Consider the following 9,351-nt stretch of genomic DNA (forward strand, 5'->3'; position numbering starts at 1 on the left):
GTGATTAACTGAAGCTCAACTGTTTGTAATGAGGTGAAACCCAAACTTTTTTATTTTCTACATATTACATTAGATCTCTGTTATGTAGAGACTCCAAAGTTATTTTACACTGACATGTGCTCCATCTTCTGGATTTTTGTTTTTGTTTTTCTGAGACAGGGTCTTGCCCAGTCACCCAGGCTGGAGTGCAGCAGTGTGATCTCAGCTCACTGCAATCTCCACTTCCCAGGTTCAAACGATTATCATGCCTCAGTTTCCCGAGCAGCTGGGTCTACAGGTATGCGCCACCATGCCCAGCTAATTTTTGTATTTTTTGTAGAGACAGGGTTTCGCCATGTTGGCCGGGCTGGTCTTGAACTCCTGGCCTCAAGTGATCCACCCACCTCAGCCTCCCATAGTGTTGGGATTACAGGCATGAGCCACTGCACCTGGCCTGGATTATATTGATGAGGTCCTGCGAGGGAAGGAGGAAAGCTTTCAAATGCTATGGAAACAGCACTGCAACTCCTGTTAATTGCTAATCCTGCATCCCTGAGAAGCCCAGTGAATTGTGTGGTTGTTACAAGTATGAGCAGTTAGGGTTATTTTGAATATACGACCAAATCTTTTCTAAGTGTGTGACTTCTGTTTTGTGCGTGTGTGTGTGCGTGTGTGTCTGTGTGTGTGTGTCCCAATAACGGACTCTATTAGCTTTTCTCATCATCTAGACAGATGTTAGCTGTGTAGACATGTTAGCCTAATCAGGGGGGAAAACATAAGACACACGTGTTATAAGTAGAGTTTATTTGGTCCAAGTTTGAAGACTGTAACCCAGGACCATAGGTTCAAGTTGTCCTGAATGTATGCTCTGATTAACAGCAGGAGCAAGTGAGTTTTTAAAGGAAAAGAAGAGGCAGTTCCTAAATTGTTTACCAAGAATTTACATGAAAGTAACATAAAATATTGATTGGCTATACATTGTTCTTTGTATCACAAATACCAGGGACATGAAGCTACTAAGTGAGGCAGCTAGTCAGAAATAAAATGCTTTCAAACAATTGCCCCAAGGCATGGGTACGAGGGTGAGTGAGTGTGGCTGAAGTCTCACACACTCTTGTCTCCCTGGGCCTCATAAGTTTTGCATACTTCACATAACTCAGAGTACTCTGAGCTATTTTTTTTCTATCATGTGAGAGAAAAAGATCTATAAATATTATGTTGTTAACATTCTCCTGGAATTTGAGTAAGACTGGCAAAATCTTACAAAAAAATCATAAACTTCTATCTCAAATTTCTTTCAAAATGTCTAAATGACATCTATGCAAACCCAATTTGGAAAATAAATTGTGAACAAAAAAATCACTTTAGAACTTATCAATTTTAATGGAATTTCAAGAAAACCCCCAAACAAACAAAAACATATGGAGAAGAATCTCTCTTGCAGAAATCACTCAACTGTAATATCCCTGAAGTTTAATTTCTTTGCATGGAAAAGAAACTGATTATAACACTTGTTTAAAATGAGTTGAACGAGATAGTTTAAGAGTAACGTTCAATACGTTTTGATTTAAATAATAGATTGCTCACAGAATAAGTGCATGTTGATTTAAGCCTTCATTTTCTCATAATAGGAAATTTTACTGCTTTCCACACAGTATGACAGCTTGAGTTATAGCATAGCGGGTCGGAGCAAGATCAACAATTGACAACCATGTGCATACAATTATGCAAATCCCTTATCATCCCCCCTCCCCTCCCCTGGGTCTCATTTAATTGTCTTCTTCTATATATGCAGTACTAATATTTCTAGAATCAGGGAAAAAAAGAAATAAAAATGAATAAAGCCTTTTTCAAAGCCACAAGTGAATAAACACAATCATTAAATAGGACAATATGCAGAATAAAAATAGAAGGAAACTCCCATAAGGAACTAAAACACCAAAGAGAGAGAAAATATTTTAAGACTTTGTCTCTTTCTGTTGTAAACAGTATGGATGTTCCAAACCAAAGCAAAAACTTTGGTAAAGTTGGAAGGCAATTCATTTACAAGGAATAAACTTTTTTCTACCTCTGATTTAAATTTTTCACCATTTTAATCCTTTATTCTTTTCCTGATTTAATACAATTTATTTTTCTTTTGGAGATTTGAGAATGGGGCATATGCTGAACCCTATAAGCAAATGTCATAACTACTTGTTTGAGATTTATATTCTTTAAATTGTATGTGGTATTTTAATGGGGATTGTGTTGAATTTGTAGATTTCTTTTGGCAGCATGGTCATTTTCACAATATTGATTCTACCCATCCATGAGCATGGGATGTGTTTCCATTTTGTTTGTGTCGTCTATGATTTCTTTCAGCAGTGATTTGTAGTTTTTCTTCTAGAGGTCTTTTGAATCCTTGGTTAGGTATATTCCTAAATTTTTCTTTTTTTTTTTTTACAGCTACTGTAAAAGGGGTCGAGTTCTCGATCTGATTCTCTGCTTCGTTGCCATTGGTGTATATAGAAGAGGTACTGATTTGTGTACATTAATCTTGTATCCGGAAGCTCTACTGAATTCTTTTATCAGTTCTAGGAGCCTTCTGGAGGAGTCCTAAGGATTTTCTAGATAAATGATCATATACTCAGCAAACAGTGGCAGTTTGACTTCCTCTTTACCGATTTGGATGCCCTTTATTTCTTTCTATTGTCTAATTGCTTTGGCTAGGACTTCCAGTACTATGTTGAAGAGGAGTGGCGAGAGTGGGCTACCATTTCATCCAGAAATCCCACTACTTGGTATCTACCCAGAGGAAAACAAGTCATTATTCAAAAAAGATACTTGCACACACATGTTTATCGTGGCAGGATTCACAATAGCAAAATCATGGAACCAACCCAAATGCCCATCAATCAATGAGTGGATAAAGAAACTGTGATTTTATATATATATAGTTTTGCAGTACAGTAAACTAGAGATATTTGTTTTCCTCCATCAAGACTCCTCAAGTTTCCTCTTCTCTCATTGCATGTTTCTAGCCCAGGTTGACGGATGAGGTTTCTAACAAAGACCCATGACCACTTTACCATCAAAAAAGAAGTATCTGGGGTCATGGAATATCTTTTTTTTTCCCCTCAGTTTCACAGCTTAGGTGAAGGTTTCCAGGGAGCTATGTCACATAAATCCATAGATGTCATGTTTCCTTGCCATAAAACAATCCTAAACAAGTAGGTACATCATGCTAAAACATTCCATAGATAAGGATTGTCTTGCTAGCAAGAACCACTTGGTTGGCTCACTATGAGGTCTGCTAGGAGGATAATTAGAATGAAATGAGCCTGAATCTCTTGTGTTAACGTGGACAGTAAAGGAACTGGATGGGTAGAGAGCCTATTACTTTAATTGTGGGTTTCCCAGTGAAGAAACCTAAAGATTTTTATTGTTATTAACATGCACAGGCACTATCCCAACACAGCACATTCTCTCTTTCTCTCTCTACTTAGTTAGCTTTAAGCCTTCTAAGTCTGTGAAAGTATACTTTACCATGTCAGAAAAGAAGTTTGTAGTCAATTTTAACATTATTAGAATAGTGATATTTAATATCTAGGATTTAATTGTGCTATATTAATTTTTCAAGCAAGTAGAAAACTAATAAGGTTTTCTAAAAGAGATCTGAAGCTGTCATTAAAGGAAAAATGGACATATTTGTATTATTAATAAAAATTGCTTAGCAACCTATTCCAATAAATAATAGTAATATCAACAATAAGTAATAAAACACCCCCCAGCAATTTTTTATTATTGATTACAAATGAAACTAATGTGTCATTTGTTGGTGAAAATAATTAATATTAAAGTGAGCAATAAGCCATTTTTAAGCAATAATTTAAAAATGTGATTTTTTTATTAGCTTTGTTTTGCTTTCATTTCTTCTGCTACTGAATTACTTGATATTTTATGAATTGGTTGATGTTTGCCATTGGTAGATGTTCAAAAGGAAATAAAAATAGAAGATTATTCGATTTCATAATGTTTGCATTAGCAATGTTGCCTCTATTAAAATAATCTGTAAATCCTACAATATATGAAATTGTCGCTGTGTTAACCAATCTTTGCTTTTTTGGGTTTACTCTGTCAGCAGCCACCCTCCATTTTTGCATGACAGAAGGTGGATTGGACTTCAGTCCATTCTTAATCTTTATGTACAGAAGTGGAAAAACCATTTTAGCTAAATGGGCCCTTCTGGTTTTAGAGCTTTGACTTAACAATTCATTAGTGACCTCTATAGTAGGTTGAGGGTCTAGTTTGTAAGACATTGAAGAGCACCCTATCAACTGCCTGTTTGGTAATTTAGTCTAAGCTTTGGATTTCCCACTGGTTGAGATATAATTTTGAGTGGACTTTTAAATGAGAATTTAAAGGATTGATAAAGACATCTCTAAAGATGACCAGGGACTGGGCGCAGTGGCTCATGCCTGTAATCCCAATACTTTGGGAGGCCAAGGCAAGTGGATCACCTGAGGTCAGGAGTTCGAGACCAGCCTGGCCAACATTGTGAACCACCATCTTTACTAAAAATACAAAAATTAGCTGGGCATGGTGGTGGGCACCTGTAATCTCAGCTACTCTGGAGGCTAAGGCAGGAGATTCACCTGAACCTGGGAGGCAGAAGTTGCAGTGAGCAGAGATGGCACCATTGCACTCCAGCCTGGGCAACAAGAGTGAAACTCCTTCTCAAAAAAAAAAAAAAAAAAAAAAAAAGATGACCAGGAGCAAATTAATCATGTGAATTCCATCTTGCTCAAAAGATACTACAATCTGGAAAAGCATGAAAAAAATCTGAGCAAAAAGACAAAAAAGATAATTACACAGCTTTGCTATCTAGTTCTACTCTTCTTTTCATTATATCTTTTTGTATACCCACCTCTGCAATCTACCGGTACCTCTATGTTCAGATCCAAAATTATGACCTGCCCTTGGGATTCTCTCACTCTTGATCTTGGTTCCACCTCTATGTTCCAATGTCTAACATAGCTTTACCAAAAACAAGCAAAAAATCCTTAGAGATCCTTGATTTTTTTCTTCTTATTCATGGTTCAGTAAAAGTCTGTAGAATCAAACTCTTCTGCTATATTGATTCAATCATTTATTTTCTCTCATTGATTTGTTCTATAAGAGTCACAGACTTCACCTTCCTGAGTCCTAAGAATTTGAGGATACACGATGGAATGTTTCCCAGTGGTAATTTGTTAGGAGCTGCTACACGTTACATTTATTGTTGTAATTTGAGTAGAACCTTCTGTCAGAGAAGCTCCGTCTAATGCATGAAGGAAGGACTATCTGGGTTGCTATGTTTTATGTGCAATTACAGATGAATTCTCTTGAATTTCCATCTGGGATGTTTTCTGTAGATCCCATGACAAATCATGTTTTCGCAGATTTTATTAATTAAGGAAATTCAAGACCATCTCATCCCATGAGGTCTGTAGATTCCCTTATCTGACACAAATTCCCTTATCTCCCAAAGTTCTCAATTTCTGGAAGCTTCCACTTGCCTTGTGGTACTCACAAATTTTTTTAACAAAATTCTTCTTACCTTAAACACTTTTTGAACATTTCATTTACTTTCTTTTTCTCATTGAAAGCTTGGCCCTTCCTTGGGGGGAGGGTAACAATTTGTTGGCAGCATCCTTCAATAGAGACAGTCTCGTTTTCAATTTTCTCATCCTCAGGGCTGGAGGTGGCATGGTCTCTTTTTGCCTGCTGACAGCCTCCTCCAGAATCTCCTCTTTTAAAAAGACCAGCTTTGGAGCTCATGACATTGGCTATGTGGCCATGTCACTTTCCCTCTCCCTCCAAGGGACAGCCATTGAAGGAATCCATTGTTTGTTGAAAATTTTAGCATGGGATTCACAAACACTACTTTTGTTTTAGTAATTGAGGATTTTAAAATTCATGGGGTTTCAACCTCAGGTAGTATTGACATCTTGGGGGAGATTTACAAAATAATAAAGCCTGATCTCTGTCCCCAGAGAGATTCAGATTCTGTGACTTGAGCTCTGCTTTCAGAAGTTTCCCAACTGAACTACACACATAAATGGTCTTTTCAATATCTTGGTATTTCCATTTCTTGATCTCTTGCATAGATTTCCTTGTTCCTAACTTTGACGTGCATTCCTATATTCTCAACCTTCTCATTACTCACAACCAAAAACATAGACAATCTTTCCAATGCCTTTGTATTTCCATTTCCTTATGTCTTCTCTTGCATGTTTTTCCTTGTTCCTGACTCTGGCATGCATGCCCATACTCTCCACCTTCTTATCACTCATCACTCTGACACCAGTTTTAATGATTAACATCCTCTAATTACCATCTATCACTTTTTCATTTCTGTTTCTCACACTGACAGTCTTCAGCTCTGCTAAGACTGAAACTTACCATTTTTTGTTTGGTTTTTACCATTGCATTGCTATCTGTTGCCCTGTTCCTGTTCTTATGGCCACTATTACCTATCTTCAGTGATGTGTGCCATCATGATATTCCTTGCTTGCCTTCACCTATGACTCCCTTTACCCTCTGGAAAGAAACCTCACTTGAAAAAAAGAAAAAAAAATACATACAGTGACAGATTGATATTTTATTATACAAGATAGACTAGGCGATGTTGCAGTAATGAAAATCATATACTAATTCTCAGTCCCTTAAGCTAGCAGGGTTTATTTCTAACTCTTGACAACTGTTCAGAGAAGCTATTTCCCATGCAGATGGCAGTGCTCCTAATTTGTAGTTCAACAATCTGAAACAGGTGGCCTCCTTAGTGTATACAGGAAAGGAATTAGTGAGAAATAGGTGAATAATCTCACTCAATAGCCAGGAGCCTGAGATATGTGGTCTCTATATGGCTGGAGGGGATGACAATCCTTTATTGATGGATACTAGTAATTGTCAGGGATTTTGGGGGGTTTACAGATCATATTACTAATTTTTTCAATTATCCTACTTTATTCTAGATTTGGGGTAACAGGTAATAAAAAAATATTATTAGGTAACACAATGAATTTACTTCTCTACTAATCCATTACATTTTTTTTTAAATTTCAATAGTTTTGAGGGAAAAGGTGGTGTTTTGTTGCGTGGAAAAGTTCTTTAGTAGTGATTTCTGAGGTTTTACTGCACCCATCAACTGAGCAGTGTACACTGTACCCAATATGTGGTCTTTTACCCTCACCCCGCTTCCATCCTTCTCTTCAAGTCCCCAAAGTTTATTATAGCATTCTTATGCCTTTGCATCCTCATAGCTTAGCTCCCACTTATAAGTGAGAACATATAATAATAGGTTTTCCATTCCTCAGTTACTTTACTTAGAATAATGGTCTCCAACCCCTTCTAGGTTGCTGCGAATACCATTATTTTGTTCCTTCTCATGACTGAGTAGTATTCCTTTATGTGTGTGTGTGTGGTGTGTGTATATATGTATATCTCATTTTCTCTATCCACTTGTTGGTTGATGGGCATTTAGGCTGGTTCCATATTTCTGCAATTGCAAATTTTGCTGCTGTAAATATGCATGTCCAAGCATCTTTTTTTTATATAGACACTGACTTATTTTCCTCTGGGTAGATACCCGGTAGTGGGATTGGTGAATGAAATGGTAATTGTGATGATTAATATTGAATTCAACTTGATTGGATTGAAGAATGCAAGGTATTTTTCCTGGGTGTGGCTGTGAGGGTGTTGCCAAAGGAGATTAACATTTGCGTTGGTGGACTGGGAGAGGCAGACCCACCTCATTCTGGGTGGGCACCATCTAGTCAGCTGCCACTGCAGCTAGGATAGAAGCAGGCAGAGGAACGTGAAAGAACTAGACTGGCTGAGTTTTCTGGCCTCCATCTTTCTCCTGTGCTGGATACTTCCTGCCCTTGAACATTGGTTTACAATTTTTTGGACTTTTGGACTTATGCCAGTGGTTTGCCAGGGGTTCTCGGGCCCTCAGTCACAGACTGAAGGCTGCGCTGTTGGCTTCCCTACTTTTGAGCTTTTGGGACTCGGACTGGCTTCCTTGCTCCTCAGCTTGCAGATGGCCTATTGTGGGATTTCAGCTTGTGATTGTGTGATTCCATACTTCTTAATAAACTCCCTTTCATATTTACATCTATCCTATTAGTCATATTGCTCTAGGGAACCCTGGCTAATACAGTAGTTCTTTTAGTTTTTTAGGAATCTCAATACTGTTTTCCACAGTGGTCGTACTTGATTACATTCCTGCCAGCAGAGTACAAGTGTCCCCTTTTCACCACTTCCATGTCAAAATCTGTTATTGTTTTATTTTGACCACAGTATGATTGAGCCCATTTTCTTGATCAGCAATTGAAGGTCAGAGTAGTTATCGAATTTATTCATACTTCACTACCATTGAGAATGATGAGATGTGAATAAAGGTTTGCCTTATAACCACCACGAGTTCTACTCCTATAGCAGAGGAATAATTTATCCCCCAACAGAATGCCACACCTGGTTTAGAGGTGTGATTTGAAGACCAGTTTTTTGTTCCCTCTTCGTGCATTCATTGGTGATAAGCACTTTAATTTTTAACATCTTCAGAACTGGCTTCCTTTTGGTTCCCAAAGCTCCTGGTTGTTCCATTCTGAACAAATTTGTATATTTGAGTTGTCTTGCTGACCAAGGAAGCCATCTGAGTTTGTGGTTCTGCCCTTTAACCTCTATAAAGCACAATCACCTAAGATGCAATAACCCAAGGCAAGCTTATTTTGGTGGAATATCAGTCCTGTCTGCTAGCTAGCTTTAAAACAAAGACCTCTACAATTAACTTTGTTTAATCTTTTGCCAACCAGCTGAAAAAGTACAATCAAAACTGATGACTTATTTTATTTCTTAATACCTTAATCCCGCAAATATTAGACCAGCCATGGCACACAAGCCTTGAATAAATCAGCTGAAAAAAAATTTTTCATTTAACTGACCAACGTCCTCTTTGCTTGATCTCCTGATCTTAGTGAACTGATGTTACCCTTTCCGATAAATAATGTTTCAGGATTATGAGTGCTTTATTCTGTTGATCTCTCCCCGCCAAGGAGCAGAGTGGGTGTCAGGGAGCATCTACTTAATGCCTGAACTTCGCTCTATCTGGATTTAGCTTCCGGCTTCAGATACATTTTGGTTTTAATTGTGTTTAGCTTTTAATGACTACAAACAAAGCCAAGCGAAATAAAATTCATCTACCATTGCATCTGAGGGAGAGGTCCTCCAAAAATCAATTGCAGTTAGTTAAAACATCATCAGTCGCATTAAATAGATCACTAACTATGGATCCAATTCTCCTCCTTGCAGTCTTGTCTCAGGAAATTGTTTGGAAATGCATTTTCAGAC

The sequence above is a fragment of the Macaca mulatta genome, chromosome X (genome assembly GCF_049350105.2).
Source record: "Macaca mulatta isolate MMU2019108-1 chromosome X, T2T-MMU8v2.0, whole genome shotgun sequence".
Classification (NCBI taxonomy): Eukaryota; Metazoa; Chordata; class Mammalia; order Primates; family Cercopithecidae; genus Macaca; species Macaca mulatta.